Source organism: Dasypus novemcinctus, chromosome 16 (genome assembly GCF_030445035.2).
Source record: "Dasypus novemcinctus isolate mDasNov1 chromosome 16, mDasNov1.1.hap2, whole genome shotgun sequence".
Lineage (NCBI taxonomy): Eukaryota > Metazoa > Chordata > Mammalia > Cingulata > Dasypodidae > Dasypus > Dasypus novemcinctus.
In genome coordinates this window covers 71,920,079-71,937,085 of record NC_080688.1, presented here as the reverse complement: position 1 = coordinate 71,937,085, position 17,007 = coordinate 71,920,079, and the positions used below count along the sequence as shown (strand labels likewise).

The window sequence follows — 17,007 nt, the reverse complement described above, 5'->3', positions numbered from 1 at the left end:
AAAATTTTACAGTGTGCCTTCAGAAGTGTGTAGATGCCAAGATCGGAGACTCCTATAGAATTCTATGCAATATGTCTCCCTTAGTTACCTGACGCAAATAATCTTATCTTTGCTCTCGATAGGCATAGCTCTAGAAATGGAAGGCAGACATCCTAAATCAGCTCTGTTGAATCCCAGCCAGCAATCAGGACATTTCACAATATGACCCCACCAAAGATCATGATGTCACTATCCAAGTAGAGGGCTTAAGCTAATAGAGTCACCTAAATTTGAGGCTCTGTAATTGTGGGTTTTCAAATTCATATTCCTAAGTCTGGTTAGGTAGACTTTCCCAGGAGCTAGAGTAAAATTTGGTGATTTCTAAGCTTGTGTGAGAGGGTATTGTACATTTGAAGTTGAATTCCCTGGATCGAACCCCTCCCCCCCCCCCCCCAAAGTCTTTCTTCCTATCTCCTATGTCCCTTCTTGGAATATATAATAGTCATCCTAGATTATTCTAGCTCCCTTACAACAGTCCCACCGTAAAGGCCCCAGTTTCCGGATGATGTTGACTCTCTCCTTAAATGAGCCTACTGCTCTTCCCCCCCATCCTGCATCCCTAGTCTACCACTCTGCTTCTGCCTACCGCTGTGCCCCACCTCCTCACGCATCTCTCCCCATTGCTGCTAAAGTGATGGTCTCCACGTAACTCCAGGGCTGGTTGCGCCTTCACTCAACGTCTTCCCTGGCTTCAGGGGACTGTCCTTAGCTTAGTGTACAGATTCTTGGTAGCCTGGCCCCTCTCTCGCCCTCCAGCCTTGTTCTTCACCCTCACCAACCACATCTGTGTCCCAGGCATACTGAGCTGCTTACGGTTCCCTAAAGGACACTCTTATGGGTTTTTTTTTAAAGATTTATTTTATTTGTTTCTCTCCTCTTCCCCCCTCCCATTGTTTGCTTTCTGTGTCCATTTGCTGTGTGTTCTTCTGTGTCTACTTGCATTCTTCTCATGTAGCACCGGGAAACACTGTTGCTTCTTTGTTGTGTCATCTTGCTGCGTCAGCTGTCCGTGTGTATGGTGCCACTCCTGGGTGGGCTGCACTTTTTTTGCACAGGGCAGCTCTCCTTGCGGGGTACATTCCTTGTGCATGGGGCTCCCCTACGCAGGGGACACCCCTGCATGGCACAGCACTCCTTGCGTGTGGCAGCACTGCATGTGGGCCGGCTCATCACATGGGTCAGGAGGCTCTGGGTATAGAACCCTGGACCCTCTATATGGTAGGTGGACGCTCTATCAGTTGAACCACAACTGCTTCCCTCTCTCTGTCTTCCATTGGTCTGGAACAGTTTTATTCTACCCTCCCCTTCTCATCCTATATCCTTTTTACTAGATAACTAATACTCTTTGTTCACAATTTAGACAATTCATTGCTTCATCCAGGAAACTTCAATGCTATTACCAGGCCAGCCAGGGCTAGGTGCCTATCTTCTGTGCTGATAGCCTCTAGTGCTTCTCTCTCCTAGCAATTGTCACATTCTCTAGAGCCAGAGAAGGGAAAGGACAAAGCTTGTCCAGTGCCTAACAGGAGAAGCCCAAAAGATGTTTGCTTTAGATTAAATGGATGGATAAATGAATGAATGAATCAACAAGTGTAACAAGTTACATGTGAGTAAATGACTTACGTTGAAACACTTCATTCATATTTCTTGGCTTTAATCATGCCCGTGACCCTAAGGGATAGGAACTATTTTTACTTCACATTTTATTGATAAAGAAACTGAATTTGAGAGAGGTTTGATCATCATTAATAGTAAATGGTAGAGGTGGGATCAGACTCCAGATTTGCCATTTTCTCAACCACTTTTTTATTCCTAGATAAGACTGATGTCACTTTTTGTCATAGCCAGTAACACGAGGAGTCTTCTCAGATTGTTCCAGCTCTCTTCTCACAGTTATCTTAGTATCATCCAAGGAAACACTTACCAACTTACTGTGCTGGGGAATTTTTCTGCCAGTAAGAGAGACTGTGCATTTCTGAAGAGGGTATGAAGCATCTAGCAATCTGTATGTCATGAGCATTGTCTTCAGAGCCCTCAAAAGAGATTACCATGAATGGTTTCCCAACTGCAGCGTAGTGCGTGTTTCCTATGTTGTCTGTTACCTGTCAATGGCAGTAACTTCCTACCCTCTGGTAATGGTGAAAAAGGACCTTGGGCCTTCTGAAATTCTCTAAATGTCTTGAAGCTCAGGGCGGAAGTATAAGACCAACAATGCATTGTCCTCCAGGTTCCCTTCTCTTTCATTCTCTTTGGTACTTCTTGCTTGGAAGAGGATGGGTAGGGGGGAACATGGCTAAAGTGGATAAATTGCCTAGGTCATGATTTGCTTCTTCATGTTCTTCCACATAATTCTTTTCCTTGTAACTTTGAACTAGGACATGAAAAAAATAATGTAATGATAGTGATGAGCTTAACTTTTGTTTTTAATTTTGAAACCCTTAAAGATAAGACTGTTATAGAGTCTGAAGAACCCTTGATATCAGGTGGAACCCATTGCCTTCAAGTTGCTAATGGGAAATTAAGGCTCAGAAATGTTGAGACTTGGTCAGTACCACAGTGCAGTCTTGCTTATATGGACCCACACAATACAATTAAAATTCCACTGTTCATGTAACACTGAAGTTTTTCATGATGTCTCTGTCCCTTCTTTCTTCCAAAGAGCACAGAGCTATCCTCAACCATAAAGGAATACTAGTAGCAGCCAGAAACACACACTGAAGAATTTTCTGGACTAGTGTCCCTTTGTTCAACTACCACTGAATTGCACTGTCACTGAGCCAGAGGGTGTCGTTTGCTTGTAAATACTGAGTTTTTGAAATGTCACTGTAACACTGGAAAAATGTTGTCTCAGAAGGTTGCCAAAGTGACAGAATCCCGACATTGTAAATGCCAGCCAACACAAGTGCTCATAAATGACAGGAATAAAATATACTTGACTAAATCCATAATAATCACTGATAACACTGTTTACCCTCAGTGACCAGGAACTGTGAACTTGGATAAAAAGCACACGTGGGCAGATATCATTAATGTGTCTGAGCCTCTAGCTTTTCCAGAATATTTTGATAGAAAAGTTCCCTAAATATGTAAAAGCTTTATAATAACTAAGAAGCAAATGTGCAAGATAGGGCATCAGTCAGCCTTAATGGAACTGGAGAGAGCCTTGACATTCCATACTGGGAGGACTGATACCACCTCCACTGTTCTGGTCAGAACTAAGTCATGAGCCAGGCCTACCCAGGGCAGTTGATACTCTTATTTTCTAGTCCTTCATTCCCAGAAAATCTCTTTGCCATAAGCAGGAGCCCACAAGCATACCACATTCTGGGAAGAAAGAACATGTGGAATGAACTTAGAGATTCAAAGCTTCAGAGCAACAAAGAGCAGGATCCCATGAGTACCTGCCACTTGACTTTGACTTTAAAAGGACAGATATGATTGTCAGCCCCCCTCCCCCCCCCCCCGTCCTAATATTTCTATACCCCAGATCCCCTCTGTGAAAGAGATTACCTCCTCCCTTCTATTCTAGCATACAAATGGCACCTAGGTGTCAGGGGCTCTAAGAGAAAATGTCCACGTTGGCCAGCCAGTGCCCCCTTAGCCTCTAGGGTATGCCTACTCTTGCTTTCCAGCTGAAGTCGTACCCTCATATCTCCGTATCCTCAGGAATGCTTAGGGAACACTGGAGACATCATGAAAGAAAGGTGGAGCCTACTGTTTTTTCAACTAGAAATCCAGCTGCTGAAAGAGACAGCATAGTCCTGGAGCACTCCCTGGGAGCAGCTCCCATCACTGTACAGAAGCTGTGGATGTTGACAAACTGGGATCCCTGAAATGAACTCCTTGACTTTCGTGTGTGTGCAAAACTCTTACTTTCACTTTGACACATTCCTGTATGGTTTGAATTTTTGACTGGGAGCATCATGCCCTTAAGTAAACATAAAAGACCATTTTCAATATTGGAAATATCCAGGGCTGATGAGATTTTGGGAAAATGGCAAAATTTATACATCGCAAATTGATATTTGACCAAGAACTTACTGTAATTGGTCTTCTTAAAATTTTTGTGCTTAGGAAAGAATCCCTGAGAAGGACACTGCTTTCAGTCAGAAGATGCCCATTTCAGTATTAGCTAGAATGATGGTGAAGAGTCTGAATGTCCAAGGCTACGGTATCTGGAGAAGATGGGATGGTCTTGTAGTTTGGTGTTCATGAATGGTGACTATGTGGATGATAATAGTTTTATAAGAGGCTGGGCAGTGGACAGAACAGGAGTGTCCTAATCCCTCAGAAACACAGTGGACTGGCCTGGCATCCTGGAGGCATGGTCATTCAACCCTGCCATGGGGATTCCCTGGCTGGAGACCCAGCGTGCGTCTCTGGATACCTGGCAGCTGGCAGGAGGCAGGGCCTGCTGCCCTGGTTTGACTGATGAGGTGTAGGTGTTAGTACTGGAAAGACGGCGGCCGGTCTCGGTCTCTGCCCTGGCAATGCTCCTGCTTGTGGGTCATGAATGCAGACAGAGATTGAATGGCTTCTTACATTTCTCTCAAAGAAAGACAGCTTTGTCTTCCAGGGATGAGCTAGATGGCAGAGTGGCCATGGGAACATTCTTTGGTCTGATTGCCTAGGCTCTCAGGGCAGTGGCTACTTACTGTGTGTGCCGTCTTTGAGCCTTTGCCTTTGGTGACAGGGAGCTGGAGCTAACTGGGAAAATCCTCACGGCAGATCCTTACCTTGAATTTTGACTGACAAAGGATACTTAATCTCAGTATTGCTCTTCCCGTTTTTCCTTTTCACTCTCCAATGGTCTTTAAAAAATTACTTTTAAAGATATTTGGATTTTTTTGGGGGGGTTGATGAGGGTGGCCAGCACAATGGACTCTTGTGTGGGATAACTGTGTGAACAGTATTGAATCAAAATGGCCAGGCATGGGATGGTTGGGGAAGATCCCAGAAAGTGATGCTAAATCAGAACCAAGTTTAAATGAAGCTGTATTTTCTTCAAATACATCTTTATTTAAATCAGATTTCAGTTATTTCAACTTCTCCGCTGTAGGTGGATAGCCACAAATATAACTCTGTTTACCTCTGTTATTCCCCCTTGTTTTTCTTCCTGACTCTTCTGCTTCCAATAGCTGCTCTTTTAGAAACCAAAAGAGAAGAGAGGTAAAAAAATAAAATTTATCTTTACTCCCAGTGGGTAAAAATACCTGCCAGCCTCATAAGGTATGAATTTAGCATTTAATGACTAGTTTAGAGGAGGTATCTTTGAGCTCAAGAGTTAGTACTCATTGAAAGAATTAAGTGTAAGGTTTGGAAACTCATTTTTCTGGTCCCCAGATACCATTTAACTCAATTTCCTGATTCCTTCCATCCCCCCACTCCCAATAAATAGTTAAGCACTTAAAGCTCAATATCTGTAGCTTCCTCTTGAAGGAAGTATCTGCTGGTTGCCCCCTGGTGGCCAAAAAGGGAAAAGACAAGATGGGGGATGGGTAAAAAGGTCAGGTAGATTGCTTTGCCTCTTTTTTCCTAATTTTTATTTCTGTTCATCTATAATGGGTCTTCTTCTTTCAGTATCAGTGTGAACCAGCTCTGCATAGGTTAGGGCACCATCATGTTTCCTTTTGGGGTCATTTTGCTGGAGGAATTTGTTCCCTTGTTCCTGTTCTCCAATCCCGTCGGTCTGGTTTTTGTTTCCACACATATCACATTCACCAGAGCCTTTGTAACAGTACTAACTAATTCTGGGGTGAGTGAGCGAGCAAGAGAACAGAGGTAGTGGAAGACTGCACATGCTGTCACCTCATGTGCTGGTGTGAGGAGCACTGGGAAGGCCTGTGATTTTATAGGCAGACTGATTAGTCAAGCACTTGTCACCTCCACGGCTGCTCTTGCCTGCTCACTGGCCTGCCGGGTGCGAGCATGCCATCTAATTGACAGCTGTCTGTTGTCAGAGGGCCATCTTTTCTCCTTTTCAATGTGACTGAACACTGTCGAGACATCTGCAGAGCTTTCGGCAGCTCTGACAGGGTTGCCCCGCCTGCCAGCCCTCAGACTCAAAAGCGAGCATAATCAAAGAGCTCAGAAGGACTATTACCTCATTGACCCTCTTGACTAGATTGGCAAAAACACGTCCCTTTTTTGAGGGGACTTCAAGTCCAGCATAGAAGAGGAAGCTTCAAAGAGGAAGACATGAGGTACAAAGTCAGGATGAACTGGGCCAGTAGAAAGTAAAAATGTCTTGGTAGTAATTGGCCGTGGGGTTTCAGTGAGTCTGAGTCTATAGAACAGGACAGGTGATGAGTTCCTGTGCAGGATAAACCCAGGTTTTTGTGAAGTGGTTAAACAGAAGCAGGGTGTATCTCACTCCTGGGATCACATCCTTGGCGTCTTGCTTAGAAGGTCATAAGGGAAGATTTGGCATCTATAGCTACAGTAGGGCTTTAGATGCCTGCAGTTTTGGATGATGATTGTTCTTTTTCTTTCCCTGCCAGTCCTGATACTTCCCTTTTCGGGACAGATTCCAGAATCTCCCTGTCAAGTGAGTTATGCTCTCCTCAGATCAGAGCCTGTGTACTGTGGGGAAGGCGTGGCCGAGTCTGCAGAAATGGGGACAGTCTCTCTAGGACACTTCCTAGAAACCAGGCTGGACTTCTGTGATGGTGCAATGGTTTAAATGAGTGCATAAAGTTCAGCTTGGGAGTTTGAGTGCTTCACTTTTTGAGTTTCGAAATGAAGCTCTGTTTATTTGAGCATCTACCAGGCCTGGTACCAGAACACATAGCTGCGATGGGCTTAATTTGGATTGAGTCACAGGGTGCTGATAGATTGTACATGACTTAGTGGTTCTTAAGTTTAACAGGAGGAAATATTTCCCTGCATTCATTTTTAAAAAAATTTATTTAGAGTAGGTCACTGCGTGGGAGTATTGAATACATTGTTTTTCCTCTTTCCCTTTGTTTTACAAAGTTCTCCTCATTATTTGCAATTTACCAAGTCTTTTTCACTGAACCTCAGTGAGAAAGGAAGTATCTGAGGAATCTTGAGTAATTTGTTTCAGACTTTCTGTATGTTAGTGTTAAACAGATGTGGTCCCATTTTGGGACTGTAGTAGAGAAAGGTGGGATCGTTAAACTAGTTGAAGAAAATCCAGACAAGTAGAGAGAAAAGACTCATTTTCCAAGCTGTCCCTTACAGATTAAGATAGAACTAATAGAACAGAATGTTTGGAATCAAGCAGCTCCTAGACTTGGGAGTTAGAGAATAAAACTCTTATCTGTCCTGACACCATTTTAAGGCTCAGTTCCTCTGTAAAATGAAGGCTTGACCTGGATGGTTTATAAGATCCCTGCTACTCCAGGTGCCTGTGAATATCAGAATAGCTACGTGGGGAAGGATAATAGACACTGGAAACCTTTGACCATATCAGAAATCCATGACACATTTCCCCAAACAGTATCTATAAGGCAAGGACTCTGCCCATGAGGGGTATAATAATAAATACAGAAAGTGTTTGAAAGACTTACATTTAACCTCCACTAACTTTTTCTTAGCATAAATGATAAATGATTCCCTGTTTAGCATAAATGATAAATGATTCCCTGTTTTTTAATAAAAAGTTAAATGAAGGTCATGGGTATGTGGACAGAGAGCGTTGAGCCAAATGGGACTTCTGGCCCATCTGCATTATCATCACTCCTTTTGGGAGACAGTTTTGTCTGAGATACTGGGAAAGCTATGGATCTCAGCCTTCTTGTACCATATTCGATTGATTCTAAGACATGTTTGTGGGTTTGTTTTTTTTTCACATTTTTAACCCTTTGAAAATTTATGATCTGTCAATTTAATTGCATATTTTTTTTTCTTTCTTGATAGTAAATAGGTAATGATGTGTCTTACAATCAATGATATCTAACATTTGATGAAATACAATTCTAAAGGAAGAAAACAAGAACCGAGAAAGGCTGTGACTTCTTTATTTCAATTCTGACAAAAGCTGTGAATGATCTTTCCAGTCACCTTGAAGAATCCATATTGCCTTAGGAGGGCAATTCCTGTACAAAGTGCACCTATGCAGCACTGAGCATGGCATCTGAGTGAGGAGGGAACACATGCTGATATGACTTGATGTACAAAGACTATGCTGGGGCTAATTCAGCAACTTATACTCCTTGGTTTTTATCACATTTTCACTGCAGAATTACTACTTGCATTAGTCATCCAAAGGGTACTTCTGATGCGAAGTACCAGAACTCTGTTGGCTTTTATAAAGGGTATTTATTTGGGGTACAGCCACCAGGCCCTAATGAGTCCAACTAAATGTACCGTAGGAGGTACTTTCTCATGCAAAGGTATTTTCCGCATGTTGAGCAAGATGGTGGGCAATGTCTGCGAGGGTTCAGCTTCCTCTTTCTCCTAAGGCTCCATGGACCCAGTGCATTCCATTCGCAGCTGTAGGATGGCATAAGACTTGTCCTCTCCCCGGGGCTGGTTTCTTTCCAGGCTTTCTCAGCTGCACTGGTCTCTCCACAAGGCCAGCTGTAGACTATGAGGGTCATCTCTCTTCCTGGGGCCACTGCCATCTCTAATGGAACCTTCTCTCTTTCCTCACGTGTCTGCTTCTCTGTTTTCTCCTTCTCTGTGCATTTACTTCCCAGGGCTTCAGCATCAAAAACTCAAACTTTCTCCTCTGCCGTGTTGTTTTCTTCGTGAGTCCCTGCCTGCCAGGCCAAATTAAAGCCCTAATCATAATTTAATCAAGTAAAAGTGAAACCTCTGAATTTAATACAATCTAATATGCCCAGAGGAACAGACCAGTTTACAAACAATCAGTATTTCTTTTTGGTATTTGTCAACAATATCACACTGCTACGCTACTGTTTCATTGATTCAGAAATTCCAAATATTTTCTCCAGAAAGTCAAGGGTTTTTGCCAGTTTCTAAGCCAGAACTGTTCTCACCTGTGTCCACTCTTGGGCAGCAGTGTCAGTCAGTCACTTAGCACTTCCCCTTGTGTCCCCATGTATTTTTAGAGCTGCTTGATACCTTAGTGATCTTATAATCCAACCCCATGCATTAAGACACTTGTCAGAGGTGAAAAGTTAATGCGAATCTGAATAGAACCAGGGTACCTGATACTCATTTTGGGCATTCATTCCGCTAAGCTCCATACCATGTAATGAAAATGAGGTTGAGTATAAAACAGATTCTGTACATATTTTGTTTGTGTTTTTGAATGTTGCACTTGTATTTTTATATAAGTGAATTTAGTTGTGTTCCTTGGTTTGTGTTTCTGAATGCTACACTTGTTTTTCTGCCTGTTACACTTTCAAATTCATAGTTGATTTAACAGCAGACAGAAGCCAATCTTGTCATATGCAGTTTAATATATACCACACTTTCTGCTACAGTAACAACACTGGATCATTTTTAGTGAACTCCGTGGTTGTTGAGAATGCCAAAGCAGCAGGCACAGAGATTGCCGTGCAGGACTGTACTTACTTAGCAAGTTTAGCATAAAAGCTGTCAGTGCAGCTAATGATACAGCAGCTGACTGCAGGCCTGGCCTGGTTGTGTTACTTCTGCAAACCTGGGGAGTTCACCTTTGAAATGTAAGTCTGGATTTAGTTTTTTTCTAAAATCAACTTTAAGCTCTTTGAATGTGAACATAATAGGAGTATATCACATGTTAATATCATGCATATTCATTTCTAATTAAATATTATAAATGATATTTTTAAATTACATAATGATTTTCCAAGACATTCTATTCTGTTTGCTTTGAAACTGATTGTAGGATGAGAAGATAGTTGAATCTTAATTTTTTTATTCAATTAATATGTAATTTTTTTAAAAAACTCGAGGTATGTTTTGTCTTATAACCCTCATTGAAAGAGAGACCATGAGTAAAATAATGCTAATTCCATTTTAAAATTTATAAACAAGCACAAGGTGATTTAAGAATACCCTGGAGATCACACAGGGTCAATACTCCCATCATTTTAATTTTCCCAGATAGTTCCTTATATAATTTAATCTTTAAGGCCAAAAACTGACTTACAAGTCATAGTGTGATGGATAAGAGTAGCGGTGGTTGCTAAATATTCGGGAATTTCAAGAGCTGGCTGTTGAACCACGTGTGGCCTGAAATCAGGCACAGTGGGAGTATTTCCAACACAACAGTCAGCAAACATTGCCCATCAGCCCCGCACCCGAAGCCGGCCTGGGAGGACACCACTGCAAGAGGACAGCACTGACATCTGTTGTATAGCTGACCTTATTTCTATTACTGTTCTTCTTTTATTAATTATACTTTTTAAATGCTGTGTTTTAACTGTCTGGGTAAGGGTGTAGAAAGTGACCATGAAGCTGCGTAATAAAACTGGATCTTGTGGCAGGGGTGGGTGAGGGAAGAAGGCTGTGCCATTGGAATGCTGTTCCCTTAGCCTCTCGCCCTTGCTCCTGGCAAATGTCCTGGCTTTCCCGCAGGAGACTTTGGGATGGGGAGACCTCTCTGCTTCCCAGGGCCGTGCCCCCCTCCTCAGTGCTCCCAGAGCACTTGGTGTGGGCCTGCAGTGGAATATTGCTCATGGGTTTGACGGCTCCTCACTTCAAAGGCCCCAGTGGGCTGGCACTTATTTATTTGTGCAGATACCTCTAAGGGACAACCTTGCCAGCCAGTTGGTTGAATTAATACATTAAAAATACATTAAACTGGGTTCTGTATATAGATTTGGATGTTTTTTTATCTCCTTTTCTGACTTTCTCTCTCTCCACCAAAGATGCCTCTTAATAAAAAGAGAAAGAAGAAATGCCTCATATTTTCCTACATTTTTGTTTTTGATTTAATAGCTTTTATTGGTAAATTTAGTCACAATTAGGTTAAATATGTTACTTATAAGAAGGAGGACCATCATTGGATTGAGAGAAAGTGTAATCAGAAAATGTTACATAACTGTGAATGCAACACATTTTGGAAATAGAATTTTAAGATAATTTTAAAGCTAGGCTAGTTTTGTAAGAGAGATCTTATTTTAAGCCTTTATCCAAGCAACTTTTGTGACTATCATACTAGCCTGCATTCAGAAGTCTTATTATTTCCTTGTGTTTCCTCTTTGAAACATTCCTCCTCTGTTGTCTGTTTTTGCTTATGAAAACTAGTATAGATAATGAGGATTCCTATGTTGCCCATTCATTTTAAATCTTCTTCCATAGCCATAAGCAGTTTTCTAGAAATGTTAATATATAGTTCTCTACCTATCATATACAAGAGCAGAGGGAATTTTGATGCATTACCGTTAGATAATCCACAATTTGATTAGTCTACTTCTAGCCCACTACGTGAAGACCAAAGTCATGTCTAAGGCACTTATTTGATAGTGGGTATGGGTGTGGCCCCTCAGCCAGACCTCCTGAGTCTGGATCCTACTCCACTAACCAAATGTACGGCCCCAGCAAGTTAATTAAACTTGCCTACCTCAGTGTCCTCATCTGTGAATGGTGCTACTTTTAATGCCTTCTTCCTAGGGGTTTCTAAGGATTAAATAATTTAATGTATATAAGATACTTAGAAGACTGGACCATGGAATGCATGTGCTCAATAAATATTAGCTGTTATCATTATTATAAAAATGAATTGTATTCATCAAGCTTTAACATATCTTCAACTTCAGGTGGAAGAGTATACAGTAACTTCGAATACTCATTGTTTCTAAAATCTGTAGGTCAAATGTTCTTAGTGAAACTTCTTGTTGGCCAATTTAGAACTTCTGTGGTATTAGTTTTTGTAATTTCTTGTTGAGAAGGTTATCATTCTTTCTTTTTTTTTTTTCCTCTAAGTGTCTGAAGCTCCAGTTCATATTAAAAGAAAACATCATAGTAGCATTTGTACAAAGATAGATGATACATTTTATTTTCCATGCTGTTGAGTAAAAGAAAGAAATAAAGGGTTACAGAGTGGCTATTGATGGCCAGAATTTGTTTCTCTGAAACTTGAATGTGCTGTGCCTCATTCCACAAAATAATATCAAGTTCAAAACATTATAAATTGCCCTAAATTCCAAATGATAGCAAGATTTATTGAATTATTTTTGTAGATGTTCAGTGCTGTAAGTAAAGGCAGCTTTCTTCTTAGAATGGTAGATACGGGACACATTGTTGCACCCCACTCATTGGGTTATGTTAATGTGGATGGGTTTAAAGTCCTTCTTGAAGTGGCCAGTTTGGCATGATCAAAGGCTACAGGACTTCCTTACCTCTTGAAAACTTCACAGATTATGACCCAGTGGCTATTTGCACCATTTAAGTTTAACTATTTAAAATAACATTTGTTCCTACATGTGCTTGAGTCCAATAGATATTTTTTCTGATAATAATAAAAGAAAGTGAATAATTTTGTTCTATGATCCAAGAAAAATGTGTCCATTATTTAGAGCAAGATTTAAGGGATCACCCCCCAAGAGTGGCTCATTTTTCACCTGTCATGTTGTAAGGTACAGGGAGACTTGGGGGTATGGGAGGGTGGTAATGTGTTCTAATCTGTTTTTCTTTTTCTTTTTTGCCATCTAACCTCTTTCTCACACTGGTCGCTTCTCTAGATTCTATCTTTTTACCTTGCCAAGCTCATCAGGCGACTCACAGGCTCTGTATCAGTCATCACATGGTGGAGAAGCACTTATTTGGAAATACAGATAGGAAGTTGAGATCTGAAAGGATGAGGCTCTCAGTTTTGCAGCTTACTGACACTTCCAGTTTAGTGCCATAGCTATTACTCAAGAGTTTGCTGATTCTTTCCTACTGAGCTTAGAATGAAGGGTACAGTAGCAAGTCCTTGCTAGTATTCTCACAGGAAAGCTAAAGTTTGAAAGAGCCATTTGAAAGAATCCTTTCCTTGGCATTTTTAGGGTCACTTGATTAGATAGTTTGATGGTGAAATTTACATGCCTTGTTTCAGATTAAATGACAGGAGCAGACTGAGATTCTAGAGAGTAGTGCCTCAAGGCCATCAAAGGTGTGTCCACACAGGTTAGGTGGACTAGCTGTGAGATAAGAGTGGGTGACAGTGGGATGCCAAAGACAGGTCGAGAAAAGGGAGATGTAATATGTGTCAGGGGAAAGGAACTCACCTAAGTAATCCTGAAGGGCCATTTGAAAAGCTGCCTTTGTGGGTGGATGATAGATAGTTGAGAAGTTCTACTTCTTTTTTAGATACTTACTTTTGAGCCGGAAGCAAAGAAAAATGACTGGCCTTGTGTTGTGAAAAGAAGAGTGTTGGAAGCAGATTCTGTATCTGCTTCTGCCTTAACTAGCCTTTCAGCCTTGTAGCAAAAATCTCTAACAGCTCAAAATTCACAAAATTCAATTATTTTTTATGTGAATTTTTGAATGTGATATTTTAATATCAAATTGAATGTGAATTTTTCAAACATAATCTGTATTTCTTTTTGGAATTCATCAATATAAAATTGAATGTGAATTTTTAATATTCACAATTCAATGTAATACATAGCACTTCCTTTGAGAAAAATATAAAAGGGGTAAATGTATTACATATGTAGATTCATTTGGGAAGAGTTCTCTTGGTTATAATACAGAGTTTTCCGATTTAGGAAAATTTCCCTCTCCCACCCCCCATTTAGAAAGAGTTTCTTTTGTGGCTTCAGGAAAAGTTTATACTTTTTAATGATCTTGTGTGTTTCTTGTTTATTTTATGAGCTTCTTAAAACGTGGTTTTTCCCATTATAAGTTTTAATTGCCTAGGGAATATATAGGAGAATTGTCTTTTTTAGTATGATGATTTTATAACCTATAACTTGACAAAAATGTCTTACTGGCCTCTGGTAGTTTTTTAGTTGATGGAGAATTTCTAGGAAGATGATCATTGGCAAATATTGACATGTTGTCATTTACAGTATCTTTCTAGTTTGTTTCCCCTGTGCTAGTATACTGGTGAAGCCCTCCAGTAAATTGTAAAAAGAATAATGGGGATATGGGTTAACAGTGCCTTTTCCTTATTTGAGTAGAGATGAATCTATTGTTTCACTATTAAATAAGTTTTTGTAGACTTTTAATTCATTAAGCAAACTTTCTTAGGCTCCTTGGCTCTTAATTTATCAAAAGAAAATACTGAAAAATATTTTCATCACTTCTTGAGATGAACATGTGTGTGTGTTCATGTGTATGTGCATACATATACACACATATGTATGTATCATATGCATTTGTATATATAGCATTATATGTGTCCAAACTAAAACTTGGTGATTTTTAATTAAAAGAGTAGAGTTTAAACTTTAAATCATTCTCATAATATTTCTGGGCTAGACTCTCCTTCACCATTTTATAATAAGCCTATAATATAAAATGGCAAAGTAGGGTTTATCCCAGAAATGTTATGGCTAAATTCAGTTTGCTCCATCTTACCTAGGAATTTTGTTTATTTCAGTGTTCTACCTTGAGAGTAGCCTGTCATTGGTCTTTTGTGTTTGTGTGTGCTACCTTTGTCTAGTTGAGATCTTGCCTCTATTGTGCTCATGTAGACTGAATTTAGAAAATGTCTTATTTCTTTCTGTGCCCTGGAAGAGCTTATGTAATAGAGGAAATCTTGACATTTGGGAGACTTTGCCGGGAGCTGATTTTTCAGAGCTGTTTTCTTTTTACTAACTTTTCAATTTCTCTGTCTTTGTGAGTTGATTATGATTATAGAGCTAGAAAACATCCATTTTTCAGACTTCGTAATTTATTGCGTAAAAGTTTACATACAGTTGTCTTACATAAAAAACTATTTATATCTATGATTTTTGTCCAATTATAGCTTGTAATCTTGTTGATTTGTGTTGTCTCTCTTGGCTTTTCCAAAAACCCTATTTTGGTTTTATTTTGATACACATTTTGTTTTACTTTTGTTTCATAAATTTCTTTTTATATTTTATCAATTCATTCCAATTATTGTTTATATTTTTAACTTTTCTTGAATTTTTCTCTAGTATGCCTGTGTATAAATCAGCTAAAGGGTGCTGATGCAAAATACCAGAAATCTGTTGGCTTTTATAAAGGGTATTTATTTGGGGTAGAAGCTTACGATTACCAGGTCATAAAGCATAAGTTATTTCCCTCACTAAAGTCTGTTGCCACGTGCTGGAGCAAGATGGCTGCCAATGTCTGCAAGGGTTCAGGCTTCCTCTTCCCCTTAAGGCTCTCTAGTCCCAGCTTCTTCCAGTATCACCTATAGGCCGGGATAAATCTAGTCTCTCTTCCAGGGCTTGTTCCTCTCTAGGCTCAGCTGCTCTCTTCTCTCCACAAGGTCAGCTGAAGACTCCCAGGCTCTTTCTCTTCCCAGGGCCCCTGCTGTGTCTATAGAGCTATCTCTATTCCTGTGTTCTTCTGTGTGTTTACTTCCTGGGGTTCTAGCATTAACACTCCAGCTAACTCCTGTGCCTTGTCCTTTCTCTGTGAGTCCCTGCCCACCAAGGGGATGGGGACTTGACATTCTACTGATGTGACCCAATCAAAGCCCTAGTCATAATTTAATCAGGTAAAAGTGAAACCTCTGAATTCAATACAATCTAAGGGTATCACTAGCCCAGAGGAACAGACCAGTTTACAAACATAATCAGTATTTCTTTTTGGAACTCAATAAAATCAAATTGCCACAGCCTGGTTCACTAAATTTTTAGTTTTACTTATTCTAAAATGCAATATAGGGCTATAATTCTTCATTTAATTACTGCTTTGGCTGCATCCTGTAAATTTTCTTTTATACCACTGTTGTGATCATTCATTACTCTATTGTTTTAAATATCAATTTTGAATTCCTGTTAGGCCCACAAGTTGTTTAGAAAACTTTTAAAATTTCCATTTAAATGGAATGTTTTTCATCATGGTAGCAAGACCATGGTTATGTTTTGAACATCTTACTATATTTCAGGTAGGGAATATGGTGTGGATATTATTTACTTTGGAGTGATTTAGTGAGATTTTCTTTGTGACATTGTCAGCTTTTTTTTAACATTCCACATGCATTTAAAAACAGTGAATACTCTAAATTTTCCCTATTTTAATATATTTAAAATTATTTGTTTATTTTCAATCCACTTGCTTTAAATTTCTGAGAGGTTTATTCTGGTCTTCCACTTTGATTATGGATTTATCAATTTCTCAGGTACTCATATTTTAAAAAATAAACTTCAAAACTGTCATAAATGAATAAAAGTTCATGAATATTATGTATTTTTGGTGGATTCTAAGTTTTATCAATATGAAATATCCCTCTTTTTAAGTTAATTTTTGCCTAGTTTTTCCTTTCAAGTAATAGTAATGTTGCTATATATGCTTACTTTGGGCAGTTCTGATCTTAAATATAATTAACATCCTTTTATTTTCCATATTCTAGTCTGATGTTTAACTTGGTAAGCCTGTTACATAGAGTGTTGAACTTTAGGATTTTTAGCTGAATATGACAGGCAATATAAGTTAATAAGGAATACAACCTCAAAATAATAAAATACGCTTACATTTAGAGTCATTAAAATATGTTGAACTTATTTCCCAAGTTTTCTTGTTTAAGGTTCTTCCTACCCTTGGCTTGATCACATTTCCTTTGTTTGATTTCTTTGCTGCTTTTGCTTTTTAATGGTATGGGAGTTTTCTTATTTCTTTCTGCATGAAAATTACTTTCATTTCAATTACTGATTACTCTTTACTCATGAACATTACTTATATATTTAAAATTGCATGTTTCCTTTTAAAGTCTAGAGTTGGTTAGTATCTATGACTTTGCTTAACAAGATAAGCAAGACTCTTGATACTTTTTGTTTTTTAGATTTATTTTTTCTTTATTTCTCTCCTCTCCCCCCACCCCCCACAGCTGTCTGCTCTCTGGTCCATTCGCTGTGTGTTCTTCTGTGTCCACTTGTACTCTTGTCAGTGGCACTGGGAATCTGTGTCTCTCTTTGTTGCTGCATC

At 39.6% G+C, this 17,007-nt stretch overlaps 1 protein-coding gene across 23 annotated transcripts in view; it reads left to right on the top strand.

Moving 5' to 3' along the window:
* The window catches only part of TCF4 (transcription factor 4), a 348,268-nt gene that overhangs the window by 192,161 nt on the left and 139,100 nt on the right, over window positions 1–17,007 (top strand). The window lies entirely within an intron of this gene.